General features: G+C 48.3%; 1 protein-coding gene and 1 non-coding gene across 12 annotated transcripts in view; one reads left to right on the forward strand and one right to left on the reverse strand.

Moving 5' to 3' along the window:
* The window catches only part of MICAL2 (microtubule associated monooxygenase, calponin and LIM domain containing 2), a 244200-nt gene that overhangs the window by 10628 nt on the left and 216637 nt on the right, over positions 1-16935 (forward strand). The window lies entirely within an intron of this gene.
* TRNAV-CAC (transfer RNA valine (anticodon CAC)) lies at positions 2104-2175 on the reverse strand. The gene has a single exon. It is a non-coding gene; the product is annotated as a tRNA-Val (tRNA).

A 16935-nucleotide genomic window follows, 5' to 3' on the forward strand; every position in this document is an offset into this window, starting at 1 on the left:
AGCCTATGTGAGAATCAGGGGTGGGAATCTCTTAGGAGGTCTGCGCTGCCCTCCATGTGCTGAACAGGTACTCTGACCAGAAGGTGGTGGGGGTTGGGGAACAGAAGGGTCGAGGGGTGCTTAAGTCTGGGCCCGACTAAGGCCTTGTCTGTGCTTTTGCCTCACCGTCTTCTGTGTGAAGGGGTCAGTATGGGCAACCCCCGTCTTTCAGTTGATCAGGAAGGCAGCCCATTTGGAATGCCTCAGTTAGGGTCTTAGAATATGGGACATCTATCACTTTCTGTGCCCCCAGTGTGCCTGTTCTGTGCTTCGGTGGCTCTATCTGCTGTAGAACAATAGAATTGCCCTTACTTTTCACCACCATTACTACAGGAGGTCTCCTCCCTCAGGGTCAGCCTGAGGGGGATGCATAGAGGAGTCATGGGTGCTGAACCCCTGGAAGTGGGTACCCATGAATTAAGAGAAGGTGTTACATGCCTGCACATGGCTGAGGCAGCACAGCTGGCATGGGCAAGGACCTCCATGATCCCCTCCTCCTTTACTGGAATCATTTCTACAGATGTCACCTGCTCACAGCGCACTGTGGGTCATCATCAGAAATGACTTGATTCTCCTCTTCTATGGTCTCATAAGCCCCTGACTATCCCCTTCAGGCAGGTGCTGCTCTGGTATCTGGTGCCCACTTTGAGTTGTTCTCCCCAGTGGAGGAGGAAGCCTGGGCCTGCTGGCCGGCCAGCCTGGAACTGGACTGGATGTCTCCAGGCAACTGGATCATATAGGGCGGGGAGTTGGCTGAATCTCCAGCCCTCTGGACACCCTGGCCCTGGGAGGGGACAAAAGCTGAGCTCAGCTTCTGCCCGCTCCAGTGTTAACCTGGCAGGTGGGAGGCATGGCAACCTGGTGTGCTTACAGCTTTGACATTTGAGCAGAGCTGCTGGCACCTGTTCTCTGCCATAGATGTCTCAGAAACACCGTTGCTTTATGTGTTGGAATAAATTGCTTCAGCAGCGAGCAAATGGCATGAGTTTTGTGCTTGTGGGAGCTTCTGATAGAGGGTGGGGATGGAACGCTGAGACAGCTTTCCTCTTTCTTTGTTCTCCTAGCATCTGTGCTGCCAGTATGAGGCCAAGTTGGTTCATTCATTGATTGCTCAGCTGAGCACTCCATTCATTCTGCCAGTCAAAACTTTTGGAGGTCCCTGTATTTGAAGCATGTTGTCACGGACTGACCATGGCTTTCAGAGTGGCAGTAACACCTTGGTAAAGCCACTGACTTTCTCTGAGTGTCAGGTTTCTCTTCTGTAAGATGGGGGTGACAGTGCTTGTCTCACAGCGGGCTGTGAGGATTAACTGGGCAGGGTATGTAGCACACCTGTCACACGCCTGGCACATAGCAGGCATGTAGGTGGCCCCCGGCTGGCCCACCGGAGTCTGAGAACACAGTTGCGGGCCATGTTCCACTCTGCTTCAGATCCCCCATTCAGTGCTGTTTCCTAAATGGCTTTTAAGTGGTGACTTTTTAAGAGAATAACTGAGCTAAGCACGTAGGTGGGTAACAAAGAAAGACGGGTTGCCTTTCTCTTTGTGGTGAGTTTTCTCTGTCAGACCTTGGGACCACAGAGCTGTCACATGGGTGCTTGGTTTCCCCAGTGTGGTCCAGCCTGGGTTTTGCCTCAGAGGTGACCCATTCCATCTTTGGACAGAGCCTTCTATACCCCCTCCTGGCTCCCTATAGCTTCTGGCATCTGGGCCTAGATCTTCCTCCTTGGAATCATAGAGAACGATACTCTAGTCTCTCTCCCATTTGAAAGCTCTTCAGATACTTTTTTTATATATATATTTATTTGGCTGTGGAGAAGGAAATGGCAACCCACTCCAGGGTCCTTGCCTGGAGAATCCCAGGGACGGCGGGGCCTGGTGGGCTGCCGTCTATGGGGTTGCACAGAGTCGGACACGACTGAAGCGACTTAGCAGCAGCATCAGGTCTTCATTGCAGCTAGAGGATTTTTTTTTTTTCAGTTGTGGCACGTGCAATCTTTTTTAGTTGTTGCATACAGAATCTTTAGTGGCACATGAACTCTTGGTTGCAGCATGTGGGATCTAGTTTCCTGACCAGGGATTGAACCTGGGCCCCTGCATTGTGATTGCAGAGTCTTAGCCATTGGACCACCAAGAAAGTCCCCAGACACTGTCTTTTAAATCAAATCTGTGATATTGTTGATTGTAAGATATACCATTCTCTTACGAACCTGTAAGAAATAGAAAGTACTTCCAGTTAAACTGAAGAACAATGCTTTGTTATCACTTAAAATGTTTATATTTACTGAAAGAATTCTCTTAGATTTTAGATATAAGTTTTTTGTCCATATCACTCTTGCATCCACATAAAAAGGAAAAGAAATTAGTTACAGCATTTTGAAAATGTCTTCACTTTTGGAATCCAAATCTCTCAAATCACTTTTTGACTCAGAGTTATCAAAGTGTTCTTTTTTTTTTTTGACATATTATATTTCTGGTGAAGTGGTAATGTATTTCTTAATCTCTATTGTCTTTGGAATTCTTTTTTCTAGGACTCACATTTCTTCCTCAAATGGTCCTTGAATGTTCTGGCTCCTGAAGTTTGAGGGTTGCAGTTGTCCAGACATGTCACGGGGAATAATAGTCAAATTTCCATATGGTAGTGGCAATGAGGCAATGACAACTATGCCACAGCTGCACTCTGGCCTAGAGACTGTTAGATGCTAGGGTATTATAAGATAATTCTGCTTTCAGACATTCTGTAACTGAAACAAATGCACATCTCCTAATAAGTAAAATATGATACTTAAAGACAGCCCTCTTGTCCTCTCCTGAGTTTTCTTCCAGATTTACAACCCTTGCTGTGGGTTCGGGTGTTTTCCTGTGGTTCTTCTCTGAACAAACTCCATTTTTGTCTGTATCCTTCTAATACAGCAAGGCTAGTGCCCAGACCAGCTATCATATTCATGGTGTGGTGTGACCACAGCAGAGGAAGGCAGGTATCCCCTCCCTAATTCAGGCCATTCTATTTCTTTTAATGCAGCCCAAGATTGCATCAGTTTTTCTGGCAACTACTTTACATTTTTGACTCACTGATATTACTCCTGACAAAATCTTTTTTTTTTTGGCTGTACCACATGACTTACGGAATCTTAGTTCTCTAACCCAGAATCAAACCTGTACCCACTGCATAGTCCTGATCACTAGACCGCCATGGAATTCTCCTGACCAGATCTTTTTAACATGGGGTATTGCTAAACTGCTTCTCCTCTGTCCTTAACATGTTCTTTAGAATTTAAGTGCAAGCCTCCTCCAATCTGATTCAGAACAAACGTTTCTGTTAAATTTCAGTGTGTTAAATTCTATGCAACCCTTTCCCTTGAGCTTTTTCAGGATCCTGTTTAATGTGCTTTCCCTAGCATTGCCCAAGTTGCCAGTCAAATGCTTATTAGCAGAGAACCCTCTGCTAGAGTCCTCCCCTCCTGACATGATCTTTCATCGGCTTGCTTGGGGACCCCTGCTTCAGTCTCTGCCTTTTGCTTTCCTGACCTCTAGCCAGATGCCTTTTTGGATCTAGTTATGCCAAATCTATCGTAATTCTCCACCAACTGTCAAGTATCCTATCACAGAAAGGCATGGACACTCCTTGACATCACGTGCTCTCAGTTCCCAGAGGGCTCTGGGACTGCTTTCAGGTGTCCCCAGAGTGCCCTCATAGGTGCAGTTCAGTGGTCTCACCTGCCAGAGTTTCCAGTGCTCCAGGCCAACCAGGGGGGTGGATGGCATTGAAATTATCTAAATATCCTTTCCTAAAACTCCAGGCTTCCCCCACCCCCTACCCTTTCTCATCTCAGTCTTGGATCTTGGCGTGTCAGTCTAAGGATAGCGCTCTTCAGCAGGGGCCATTGTGTGCCCAGAGTCGGAGCCAGGGTCCCTTGATACCTCTGGACCTCTCGGCTCAAGATGACCACTAGCTCTTCCTGTGGTCTGGGCGTGTTGTGCAGCCTCAGCTCGTCTCAGGCTGTCCTCCTCTGGTTCATGGTCTGCGAGGAGGCTGTCTCAGGGGGTTCTTTTGGTTTACATCCTTCTCCCAGTGATGGGACCCGTGCTTTTCAGCAACTCACCTTGTCAAGGTTCCGTGTGTGACCGCATGGCTCCATTCTCTCACACTCACATGCCAGCACCGTGTGAGGGCTCTGTAAACACTAACTCACTTCATCCCTTTTTTTCAAAACACAGTATTTATTTATTTTAATTTTGGCTGTTGTGGGTCTTTGTTGCTGCATTTGGGCTTTTCCTAGCTGTGGCCAGTGGGTGGGGGGTAACCTCATGGCGGTGTGTGGGCTTCTCCTCGCGGTAGCTTCTCTTGCTGTGGAGCACGTGCTCTAGGGAGGTTTTGGTAGTTGCAGGGCACGCGTGGGCTCAGTAGTTGTGGCTCCTGGGCTCTAGAGCACAGGCTCAGTAGTTTGGGGCTCCTGGGCTTAGTTGTTCCACAACATGTGGGATCTTCCCGGTCCAGGCATCAAATCTGAGTCTCCTGCATTGGCAGGCAGATTTTTTTAACCGCTGAGCCACCAGGGAAGCCCTCGCTTCATTCTTGTGTCAGTCCCATTAGAGAAATACTCTCATGATCCTCACTTACTAACGAGGAAATTAAGGTGCAGAGGGTTCACTGACGTCTCCAGATTTCACAGCTAGGAGCTGGAGGGGGAGTTCGTATCCAGTCAGGTTGCCACCAGGTCCAGCTCTGAAGCATAATGGTGAGCTGCCTGCTTCCTAAAAAACCCTGTCTGCCCTCCCTGTCCTCCTCACCCTCCTGCCCCTCCCTCTCTGTGCCTTCTTGTCTTCACTCCCCTCTGCCCTTCCCCCATCCTCTGCTGCACAGTTAGAATTGCATTTCAGAGCATCAGAATCATTTACTTCCTCAATCTCAGGTTCCAGAGCCCTCCTATTCTTTCAGCAATTTAAAGTCTGTTTCCTTAGAGTCTCAGACCCAACTTCCCCTTCTTGGTCCCTCCCAAGTTCCAGAGGAAATGATTGCTTTTCCTCCACAGTTCCTTCCTGTGTCCCCCGTGGTGGTCAGTACCCATTCAGTCGCTGCCATGGGAATTAGGTTAGTCCCTCTCCTGTAGACGCTTCCTCTCTCTTCTCGAAGGTGAAGAGCTCAGCGAGGCTGATTGGAGCTTTTAGCCAGTGGGGCTTTAATGCCAACAGAATGGTAGATGTCACTGCCTGCCCAGCAACCCCAAGGGCTCTCATCGGCTGACTTGGGATTAGGGTCATGCCAAGGCAGTAGTGCCTGCGGTGACTGGACCTTTAACCTCAGTCACCTCTCACACGAGTACTCTGGAGAATTCTCTCAGCCCTCTCTCCTCACACACTGGTCCTCCAGAGTATTCTCTCAGCTCTCTCTCCTCACAGACCTATCCTCCAGAGTATTCCCTCAGCCCTCTCTCCTCACACACTGGTCCTCCAGAGTATTCCCTCAGCTCTCTCTCCTCACATACCAATCCTCTAGAATATTCCCTCAGCACTCTCTCCTCACAGACCTATCCTCCAGAGTATTCCCTCAGCCCTCTCTCTTCACACACTGGTCCTCCAGAATATTCCCTCAGCCCTCTCTCCTCACACACTGGTCCTCTAGAATATTCCCGCAGCCCTCTCTCCTCTCACAGCTGTCCTCTGGAGTATTCCCTCAGCCCTTGCTCCTCACACATCTGTCCTCTGGAGTATTCCCTCAGCCCTCTCTCCTCGCACACATGTCCTCCTGAATGTCTTTTTGTTTCATGGGACTTTCACGTAGACTCACCTCTTTTCCGTTGTGTAGAGATCCTCTGTCTCGCTGTCCTAGTCCAAGTTCATTCCTTTAAAAGAGAAAAGCTAGGCATAGAGATGTGTGTAGTCTGCCCCCCATAAGAAAGAATACATATTTCTGTTTGCATGTATGTACATAAACACCATCAGGGATGAGACACAAGCCGCTGATAACCAGAGTTACCTGTTTCAGAACAGGGACAGACTGGGTTGATGTGACGGGAGTAGGAGGGGCACATTTCCTGGATATATCTGTACTCTTTGAACCCAGTGAAGTGTTTGCCATTCAAAATTTTAAAAAGCATAGATAATCTGGGAGTCCTGATTGGCGAGCTGTAGATAGAGGATGACAGCTGGTTGAATTGGCATGCTGCCTTCTGCTCCCAGGTGTGCCTGCTTCCTTAGGTGTGAGCGGGCTGGTCACAGCTCACTTACTCACAGCGAGGACACCAGGAGACCCTTCCCTGGTCCAGCGCAGAGAGATTCTGCAGCACAGAGGGCCCCCTCCATTCCTCCCTGAGTCTCATCTCTCCAAGCTCAGAAGTAGCTTGAGATTTTTCTGCCTTTTGTTCTAATCTCAGTTTACATTTTTCTGCCTTTTGTTCTAATCTCGGTTTACTTAGAGCTGGTACTCAGAAGGTGCACCTGGGCCTCGAGTGTTGGTTTTCTGTGGTAAGTCACCTAACACATCATGTTTTGTTTTTTATTTATTTTTAAAATTTATTTTACTATGTATTTTTTTGTTTGTTTTGTTTTCTCCTCTGTTATTTGAAGAAACTGAAACACTCTGAATGTCTGGGTTTGCCTGGAACAACTATGTCCTTTCCTTTTCCACACCTGTGGGACTTTACATATCGTTTCTTTCCTGGACATCCTCATCTGCCTAGTGCATGGCTGTGTGTGATTAGAAAGTGTCTGAACACAAGCGCATGACTGAGTTTGCAGATAACCAAGGTCAGAGCAGGCCCTGAAGAAAGAAATCAGGGCATTGGGAGAAGCTAGTCCAGGTACCTATAATTGAGGAAGTGACCTGATTGGGACGGTGACTAGCTTATGTTGGGCAGTTAATTAAAAAGCATACATTTAGCACCTACTGTGTGCCCCAGGCCCTGTGCCATGTGGATGACAATATGGTTAAGGCCCAGCCTCTCCTCCCAAAGCCTTCACAGTATTCTTGGGAAAACAAGACACACTTTTGTTTTGTTTTGTTTTTTAAATGAACAGATTTTGGTAACAGTTCAGCTCAGTCATAGCAGGCAAGTGACAAAGTAGTTCATGACTAATTTCCTTGTGACTGGTGGAAACAGCAGTGGGTGTGGGGGAGTGTTTTCTGGAGGCTGGAGAGGGCCTGGAAAGCTTCCTGGAGGAGGTGGAAGCAGATGCGGCTGCATTTGGTGTTATCTTCAAGAGTAGGTAAAGTATAGATAGATAAGTGGGAGGAAGATGAGAGCATCTCTAGTGGTGTCCAGGAGGGGAATCGCCTGGCTTGAAGATGGGACTCAGAGATGAGGCTGGCAGAGGAGTTTAGGATGGATGCTGACTGCTTTCAGTATAACGGATAGAGAGGTGTGTGTGTGTGTGTGTGTGTGTGTGTGTAAAAGTTCAGAAAAGGAATGGGAGGATGAGGGCCCAGGGTCCTACAGGGAACTCTTGTAAATCCTGGGAAGACTTTGGCTTTTAGACATTTTAATCGAGGCATCTCTCGTGTATCTTCCAGAAATGTTCTCAGGAGCAAAGAGGAGGCCAGAAACACTAGGCATACCCCCACCATTGTTTTGTTTGGACACTTGCTTCTTAGAGGCATTTTAAATGTTTATTCATTCAGCAGTTATTTATGAGTTCTTGTTATTATTTAGTCGCTAAGTCATGTCCAACTCTTTGCCATGCCAGGGACTGTAGCCCACCAGGCTCCTCTGTCCCTGGGATTTTCCATGCTAGAATACTGGAGTGAGTTGCCATCCCCTCTTCCAGGAGATCTTCCCAACCCAGAGTCAAACTCATGTCTCTTGTGTCGGTAGGCAGATTCTTTACCACTAGCCACCAGGGAAGCGCTTATGAGTTCTTTGTGCCAGAAACAGTTCTAGGTGCTGAAGTTACAGCAGGGAAAAAGAAAGAAGGTAAAATCCCTTGCCATATGGGACTTCTATTCTAGGAGGGAGGGAGAGAGAGTAAAGACTTAAAGTGTGTGAGGCCAGGTGATGAGAGGTGGTTGAAGAACACTAAAGCAGGCAGGAAGCAAGGGTGTGTTGGGTGCAGGTGAAGGGAAGCAGTCGGGGAGTGCTGTAAGTTTAGAGTGGTCAGGAAAAGCCTTGCCGACTCGCCCTGTTCTGGGACTTACAAGCCAGCAAGTGAGAAGTCTGGGGCCAAAGAGAAGGAGACTACTCCAGACAGATCTTCTTGGGACTCTGAATCCTTTATTGATCCTCTTCAATCCATTGGGGTCTTCAGTTCTAGGCGGCAGGGAGCCTTAGAGTATTCTTGAGTAGAGGAGTGTATGGGAAGATGTCCCCAGTGGTTTTGTAGAGGATAGGATATAGGAGACTGAGGCAGAGAGGCTGGTTGAGAGGCTGAGATTCCAGAAGAGGACCAGGGCCTAAGACAGCCCATTGGTTTGACATTTCCTGCCTAGGAGTGGTGGGCCAGAGCTAGGGAGCAAGCCATGGCACTGGGGTGAGGGTGAGAGTGGACACTGGCAGAAGAGGGATGATGACAGGGCTCAGGTTGTGGGGTAACGCCAATCCCCGAAGCTCTTAGAATGTGAGACTTACACATTCTTGCTGTGACTTTTCTTTCATTATTTTAGTATAGTAGAATGTTAAGAATCATGGCTGAGTTACTTTGGGCAAGTTATTTAACCTCTTTGTGCCTCAAGCTGTTGCTAAGTCACTCCAGTCGTGTCCGACTCTGTGCAACCCCACAGACAGCAGCCCACCGGGCTCCCCCGTCCCTGGGATTCTCCAGGCAAGAACACTGGAGTGGGTTGCCATTTCCTTCTCCAATGCATGAAAGTGAAAAGTGAAAGTGAAGTCGTTCAGTCGTGTCCGACTCTGTGCGACCCCATGGACTGTAGCCCACCAGGCTCCTCCATCCATGGGATTTTCCAGGCAAGAGTACTGGAGTGGGGTGCCATTGCCTTCTCCGTGTGCCTCAAGCTCCATATCTGTAAAACAGTACCTGTCATATAGGAAGTTTGTATATTACAGTATATCATCTTTACAGTCTATTTCTCTCTCCCCATGTATGAGTAAAATTAATGTGTTGGACATATTCTTTCTGTTGTCCTAAAGCTACACCAATTGAAGAAAGTGATGTTTTTAAGGATTAAATGAGAGAATGCCAGTAACGGATTTAACTTAGTGACTGGTGAATACTAGTTAAAAGTACTACTGTTACCAGCAAATATTGTGGGAAAAAAATGATTTTCCAATGGAAATCCTTTGTTAAGTTGTCTGATTCATCCCAACGTATTAAGCCTATGGTGTGCCAGGTGCTACAGTAGACATGTTCCTCCTTTCTTCTTTAAAACGACTGCCTGAAATGAGAACTGCTAACCACATCTTACTGACGAAGAAGCTGAGGTTCAGAGAGGCTTAGATTTGCCTGAGGTCACATAGCCAAGTAAGAGGCAGAGCCTGAATTCGCAGTTTCCCCCCTCTGACTACCTTTTACAATAAGCACAAATTACTTCATAAATGAGCCGTTACGCAAATGTACATTGACATACAGTTTCTTACATCAATCTCCCCTGGTATTTGGTGCCCACATGGAGCCTTAGTGGGTACAGAGCTGTGGCCAAACTTCCTGAACAGACCGGGGCAGCATCAGAGTGGAGGCCCTGGCAGCGGTCAGAGCTGCCCAGAAGCAGGAGAGGCCATGAGTGAGTCGGTGCCCTCCCTCAGTGACTCATCCCTGCAGGCCTTATCAGGGCCTTTCAGCTGCAGAGAGTCTCTGAGACCTGTCTAGGTTGACTACGCCCCTTGTGTGCTAGAGGAGCAGTCTGATGGGTTCAGATTCTAGCTCCACCATTTACCAGTTGCATGAGGCCAAGAAAGAAGTGAATTGCTTTGTGCTTCAGTTTTATCATCTGTGAACCAGTTCATAGGCTTTTTATGAGAAATAAATGAGGTGGGCCATGTAAATACTTAGAGGTGCCTGGCCCATAGCAAGCACTCACAAAGAAAATATTATGCTAATAACTATTATAATATTATTTTTAAAAGCCTCCAAAATTCTGAGGCCAGAATGAAATGTCCCATCCTCTCCACACAATCCGGCCAGTAACACGTGTTTGCCTTATCGTACAAATGTGGGTGGAGCTTTCCCCTCACTAGACAGTGAGTGTGTGGGACCAGGAAATAGGTCTCAATCAATGTTTTTGACATCCCTGAAGACATGTGCCTTGTCTAGAAGGTTTGCCAAATAGAATGGATTCCCAGTTTCCCGTTTCCCTTGCAGTCGAATATTTTACTTGAAGCCCCCGCCTCCTAAGACTGTGGGAAATGTCTGCCATTTCTAAGGGCACTTTACAGCTTGCTCAGTCTTCACAGTCATCCTTGTATGGTCATTGGTTATTATCTCCATTTAATAGATAAGGAGACCGTGACTCCTCAGAGTTAAAGTAATTTACCCACAGACTGGCCGGTGGAAGATAATGACACAAGTGCCCCTGCCCATCCCAGGTGCCCCACCTGGAGACTCAGGAATTGACCATTCCCACAAAGCCCCTTCCTCATTTCCCCTTTGCTCTTGTCTGGAGGAGGGTGGGGTGGAGATGTGACCAACACACCTTTCAACAGTTTTATCCTCTCCGTCCTCCAGGTCCTGTTATGTCTAAAAAAGCACATGATGATGGCTTGTGCTAAGCCAATGATCAGAGTTGCTTAAATCATCTCAGCCCTGTTCTACCTTTTGTGTGGGTCCGAGGCCTGGGCTGGGCTTGATCAGGAGCTGAGACAGTGGGAGGGCATTGTAGCTTTCGGCATTTGGAGCAGTGCCTGAGGACAGACACTGAGCTCAGTGCCCAGGCTGGGGGGTCTAGGGGTTAGGGGGGAACCTGTACTCGGAAGTGGAGGAGGCTGGCATCACGGCTTGGCCCAGGGGGAAGAGCAGGTACTAGGTGTGGAGTTCAGAACCATGTCCAGGGTGCATGGGGTTGCCGGGGGCCAAAGCAGACACTCCTGGAAGCGAGGGGCACTTCCTTTCCCGGAGGTGAACAGGCAAATGGTCTTTTCAGCTAAGGTGAACCTAAACCCCAGGCTCCAGGATGGACTATAATCCAGACTTACCCAACTGTAGGGTTGTTCCTTAAGCAAAATTTACCATTTGGTCCAGGTTATTGAGAAAGTACCTACCATGTCCTGGGAATACGAAGTCCAGTGAGATAGGGACTCTGCCGTGAAGAGTTATCTGCTACAGCCTGGGACCTGTGCCGCCTTCTCCTTCTTGGGAACCTTAAATGTCAGGCTGCTGGTGGTGATACATAGGTGCTTATGCAGTGTTCAGATTCCCAGTGTCCTGGAGCTTGGGCTAGAATCTGGATCTAGCAGGTTGTCACAGCAGCATAGGCTGGGAGTTGGCAAAAACACCTGCTCCTCCGGTTGGGTTTTAAGCCTGCTTTGGGGAAAGAGGGGTTATTGGGCCTTTATAATCATGGTTTTTTATTCCCTCCATGATTATTGTGTGACCAAAGGAACAGTCACAGGTGTGCCTCTGGAGTGAGGATGAGAGAGATCCTAGAAAGAACGACCACCAAGATAATGGCTCAGGCGCCCATCCATTGCTCAGAGCAGTCCCTCTTTCTCTCATTCTCCAACTTGGTCAAACTCTGCCACCTCTCTCTGCCTACCTGCCTGGCTCATCCCTGCCTCCAGCTCTTTGCTTTTATGGTCTGCGGTGCTTTCCTTTACTTCTTGGTCTTTCTCCAGTCTCACCCTTCAAAGCTAAGATTTAGCCCTGCCTACTTCAGAAAGGTTTCCTAAACTCTGTCAGCCAAAACTCCCCCTCTTTTTTCCATATGCCTCCTGGGTGGAGAGCCAGCAGCCCCCAGTTTGGCATTTACATGTTATGTAATGTGTTTTGAACACTTGTCAACAGGCAGCAGAGCAGAGACTGGGACTTTGAAGTCTGGTGGGTCTGGGTGTGTGTTCTAGCTATGATTCTTATGAACTGTGTCATTTGGGGTAGATGCTTTGATTTCTCTAAGTTTCCTCATCTGAACTTGAGGGTGTGCCTGTCTCACAGGCGAGTTGTAAGAATCTGGTGAAATAATCGACACAAAGCACTTAGCACACGATTCCTGGCTCATAGTAAACGGCTGATACACGGCAGCTTTTGTTAACTATTTGACATGTATTATTTTATTTAATCTCGGAGAAGGCAATGGCACCCCACTCCAGTACTCTTGCCTGGAAAATCCCATGGATGGAGGAGCCTGGTAGACTACAGTCCATGGGGTCGCTAAGAGTTGGACACGAATGAGCGACTTCACTTTCACTTTTCACTTTCATGCATTGGAGAAGGAAATGGCAACCCACTCCAGTGTTCTTGCCTTGAGAATCCCAGGGACGCAGGAGCCTGGTGGGCTGCCGTCTATGGGGTCACACAGAGTCGGACACGACTGAAGTGACTTAGCACACTTAGCACATTTTATTTAATCTACACCCTAGCTTTATAAGGTAGACATCATTGCCCCAAGGTCTCAGGATATGCATTCAGTGAGGCTCACTTCCAAGCCCCAGTGCCAGCTGTCCCTGCTTCCCAAGTTCAGACCCCTAGTCTCCTGCTTTTTGGTATTTTTCACAGTCTTAGCCAGAAAACTTAGCAAATGTTTATTAAATGATTCTTCCTGGCTGATTTGATGGGAACCAGGAGGGCAGGAAATAGGACCCACTCAAGCGTTCCATCCCCTTTCAGATGTCTAGCTGATCCAGCTTGTCTACAGGTCCCTGCCAGTATACTGCATACCATTCCAATACCAGGCAGGGCATGGTGCCTTATTGCACCCAGTCAGGGAGGAGGGAAACCAGTTCATCCCCTGAGGGCAAATCAGTCCACTCCTTTTAATTAATGTATTTATTTTTAAATAGCAGAAAATAAACTTTGAAAAGAATAAGAAAAGTAAGGGAAATACACGCCTGGCTAATCCCCCATGACTGGGCAGCCACTGCCTAAACCTAGCTGCTGGAAAGCAAACAGGAAAGCCGGTAGCTGGCAAGCAAGCTCTGGGCGGCCTGTGGTGTTGTGAAGTGTGTGTCCTGCGAGGGACAGTGGGTGAGGGCCCTCAGGAATGGCTTACTGAACTACCCAATACCCGTGGGTGCAACTGGGGCCCTGACAAGGCTGCCGCTCTTCTTGACATTATTGTAGTCAGGATGGTTTTCACATCATCTTAGATCATGGTTTTCAGTTTTTCTCCAGCAAACTTTGGAAGCTGCCACTTCCTTCTCCAGCTGAGTCTCCTTTGGTACCAGCTGATGTTTGTGTCTGCATAGTCCTCATGCCAACTGGTTATTTAGTTTACGTCTGTGTAGACCTTGGCATTGAGCTCCAGGGACCTGTGGAAGACTGCTGTGCGTGCTGGTTCATGTGTTCACCCCGCGGCTAATGCTGCAGGAGGTGAAGGAGGTGACCTGTGCGTTTTGATTCTTTGTTTTTGCTACCAGGCCAGGGTTTGGTTTTTGCTTTGGTTTCTCTAAAACTCTTTAAAACACATGTGGAGGTGGAGCATCTTTCCCTGGAGGGAACTAAGAGGGTGCTGCTAGAAGGCCTGGAGGTACAGGAATAGATTCCCTTTGGGTGCTGGCCCAGGAGGTGGCAAGAACATGAGACAAAGTCTTTACTAATATTGTTCAGCCCATGCTGTGTGTCAGGCCCTGTAGCTGTACCTGTGGAGTCAGAATCTCTTGAGAAAAGTGACAGAAAAAAGCAACTCCCAAAAAATCTTTCTGGGATTCTGACATGCATATCCTGTTTAAAGCCCATGGATACATGCTGTCTTGTTACCATCACACTGGAGCTCTTGGAGACTGAAATAATTGATGCTCAGAGAAGGAAAGAGCCAATATGCTGCCTGTTCTGTCAGTGCCTGGGGGTCTGTCTCTGGATGGGGTGGATGCTGGTTGTAGATAGGGGGGCTGCGGTGTATCCTGTATCCCTTGGCTGGGTCTGAACACAGGTGTGAGTGGCAGCAGATGAGCCTGGAGGAAGAGGAGGCCTCAGGCTCAGGGATCAGAGAGTGCTGAGGAGGCAGCATGAGGGGTACCCCACGCAGCAGGCACTACCAGTGTGACCTCAGCCAGCGAGTTACTGATCTCTCTAAGCCTCAGCTTCCTCACCTGGAAAATGGATTGCATGAGCGTCCAGATCCTAGGGCTGTGTGAAAGTTAGATGCAATTCTATCAGCAAAAGTCATTTAAGGGCTCAGACAAGCTAATTTTTCTTTCCTCACTTGCCCTCTAAAGGGATTGTTTCAAGTAGCTGCCCGGATGTTTTCCTGTATCACTGTGAAGCCACTAGAAATAAGCTGTCTCTTTCTTTCTCTTCTTTCCTTTTCCTATTGCTCACGGCAAGTGGGACCCACATCTGAGGCTGGGTTCCCAGCCCAGGGCTGCAGGGCTGGGCTATTCCTCTTTTTGGCTCCAGCATCTTCCTCTCCCAGGAAGGGCGTGGGTCCAAGGGCTGTGGGCAGCTCCTGTCACCTCAGTTTGTGGAGATGCCTTGCTGCCCATGTTTGCTTTTTCTTGGCTGCCTGGGTCTCAGTGAGAGTGTGGGTGGAATTTAGTGATGATAAAGCAGCCAATTGTTGACTGCTGCTGTTAGTGGGGATTCTTTGGGTTTCAAGTGATAGAAACCCAACTTGAAAGAGCTTAAGCAAAATGGAATACACTGGAAGGTTCTAGCAGAGGTACAGAAACTCAAAGGAGGCACTGCAGAATTCAACCCCAGAAAGAGAACAGGTGATGTCCAGCATCCCTGGACCAGCATCCCCTACTTAGTCTGAGTCGGCAGGCAGCTCCCACCTGACCCCACACAGTCCTGCATGTGATCCAAGAGGATCAGGCTTTCCCCAGGATTTTTTAGATTGGATTGACCCAGTGTGGAGTGCCTGCACACACTTTATACCTAAGAATGTGGCCAAGAAAGAAAGATACTCTGATGAACCTATCCTGAGCCCCATGCTTTTCTTTTAGGCTGCTGAGTGAGGGATGGAATGGAATCTATTATTGGAGCAAAGCTAGAAGGATGCTAGAAATATTAATAATTAAGTATAAGATGAACTTTTATTGAGTGCTTACTTTGAACCAAAAGTTATTCTAAGCTCTTTATGTATGCTGCTGCTGCTAAGTCGCTTCAGTTGTGTCCGACTCTGTGCGACCCCACAGATGGCAGCCCACCAGGCTCCCCCATCCCTGGGATTCTCCAGGCAAGAACACTGGAGTGGGTTGCCATTTCCTTCTCCAATGCATGAAAGTGAAAAGTGAAAGGGAAGTCGCTCAGTCGTGTTCGACTCTTAGCGACCCCATGGACTGCAGCCTACGAGGCTCCTCCGTCCATGGGATTTTATAGAACTTGTTTAATCTTTACAATCAACCCTATTTTATACACCAGGAAGCTGAGGCACAGAGAGTTAAAGCAATTTGCTAAGGTCACATAGCTAGCTAGTAGGAGAGCCTGGACTGAACCCAAGCAGAGAACTCCAGAGGTGCTCCTAACTGCCACCTCTGATGCAGACAATACAAGATGCAGATGCCATCTCCAGCATTTATTGTTGTTGTTTGGTTGCAAACTTTGAACTAAACACCAGGCTGTGTCCTTTATGGCATTATCTCATTTCATCTTCTGAACAGCCTTGTGGAGTAGGTGCTAACGTTATCCCCACTTTCAGATAAGAAACAAGCTCGCAGAGATTATGTGACTCGCCTAGGGCCACCTGACCAAAGTGACAGAGCCGGGATGGGAATTCAGGTTTACCTGGTTCCAGGGTCTGAGCTTGTGCCCACTTTGCTGGGCAGCCTTTGTATTCAGACATTCTCCTTGCTCTGTCAAGTGCTCCCCCGGTACTTGGGGTGAAGAGCAGTTCTGACTCAGCATCTGGCCTTCGTCCTTTGTCCCCAGAGGTTGGGGTGCGGCACACACTGCGAAGGGGCTGGCTTTGTGGTTCTGAGCTGATTTTGGTGTGTCTCACACTAACTCACACCGAAGGGTTCTTGAACAAGTCCTCAGTGCATCTAAGCTCTGGATGTCTTCATTCCTCCATTCAGCAAATACTCAGGGATTGCCTAGGGGGTGCCAGGCCCTGTTCCAAGTTCTTGAGGTTCCTCAGTGGGACTCTGACTCTATGGAAGTAGGAAGGTCCCCTGAGTCCCTCTCACATCTTTCGGGATCCATGAGGCTACTCAAGCTCACCGGAAACCTTTCCTGCACCACCTAAATCAGGCCCTCCCAGGGGCCTGGAGACTTCATACTTCTTTGTTTGGGATTGGCATGATGGCAAATGTGAGAGCAGAGATTGTTTCCTCACTCTGATTGATGACAAAGGGAAACGTGTCAGGGAGCAAGTGTGGGCCTGGATTCCAGCCAGCTCCACCATGAATCCCAGGCTGCCGTGGCTGGTGCAGATTGAGACTGGGCCATCCCTCAGTTCTGCCGTCTGTGATGTGTCTGTGTTACCTGCCTCACTGGGTTGCTGGGAGGATTATCTGAAATAGCACATGCTAACCATCTGTTGTAATGCCTTCCTGTAGGTTAATCCCACTCCCTCCTCTTAACAATCACCTAGTTTCGTAGGTCTGTCTAACAATCAGGGCCTCTGGATGAGGGCAGTTATAAGGGATCCTTGATGAGGAAATCACCAATTACGTCAAGTTCTTCCTTTTGCCAATGAGAAAACTGAGGCCCCTCAAGGGGAAAAAAATTGCCTTCTGATTTAGGGGTGCTAAAGGGAGCTTGAAGTGTGTTTGACTGTTGGTCATATGGAGGGTACGAGGTGGCCCTTGGAGTGCCTGGATCAAAGTGTGTGCACAGGCCCGTGTGCCCAGGCCTGACTGGTGGTCAGCCCTTGTGGACTGGTCCCAAAATGCCCACCTCCACCCAACCATGTAAAGAG

The sequence above is a fragment of the Bos mutus genome, chromosome 15 (assembly GCF_027580195.1).
Source record: "Bos mutus isolate GX-2022 chromosome 15, NWIPB_WYAK_1.1, whole genome shotgun sequence".
NCBI lineage: Eukaryota > Metazoa > Chordata > Mammalia > Artiodactyla > Bovidae > Bos > Bos mutus.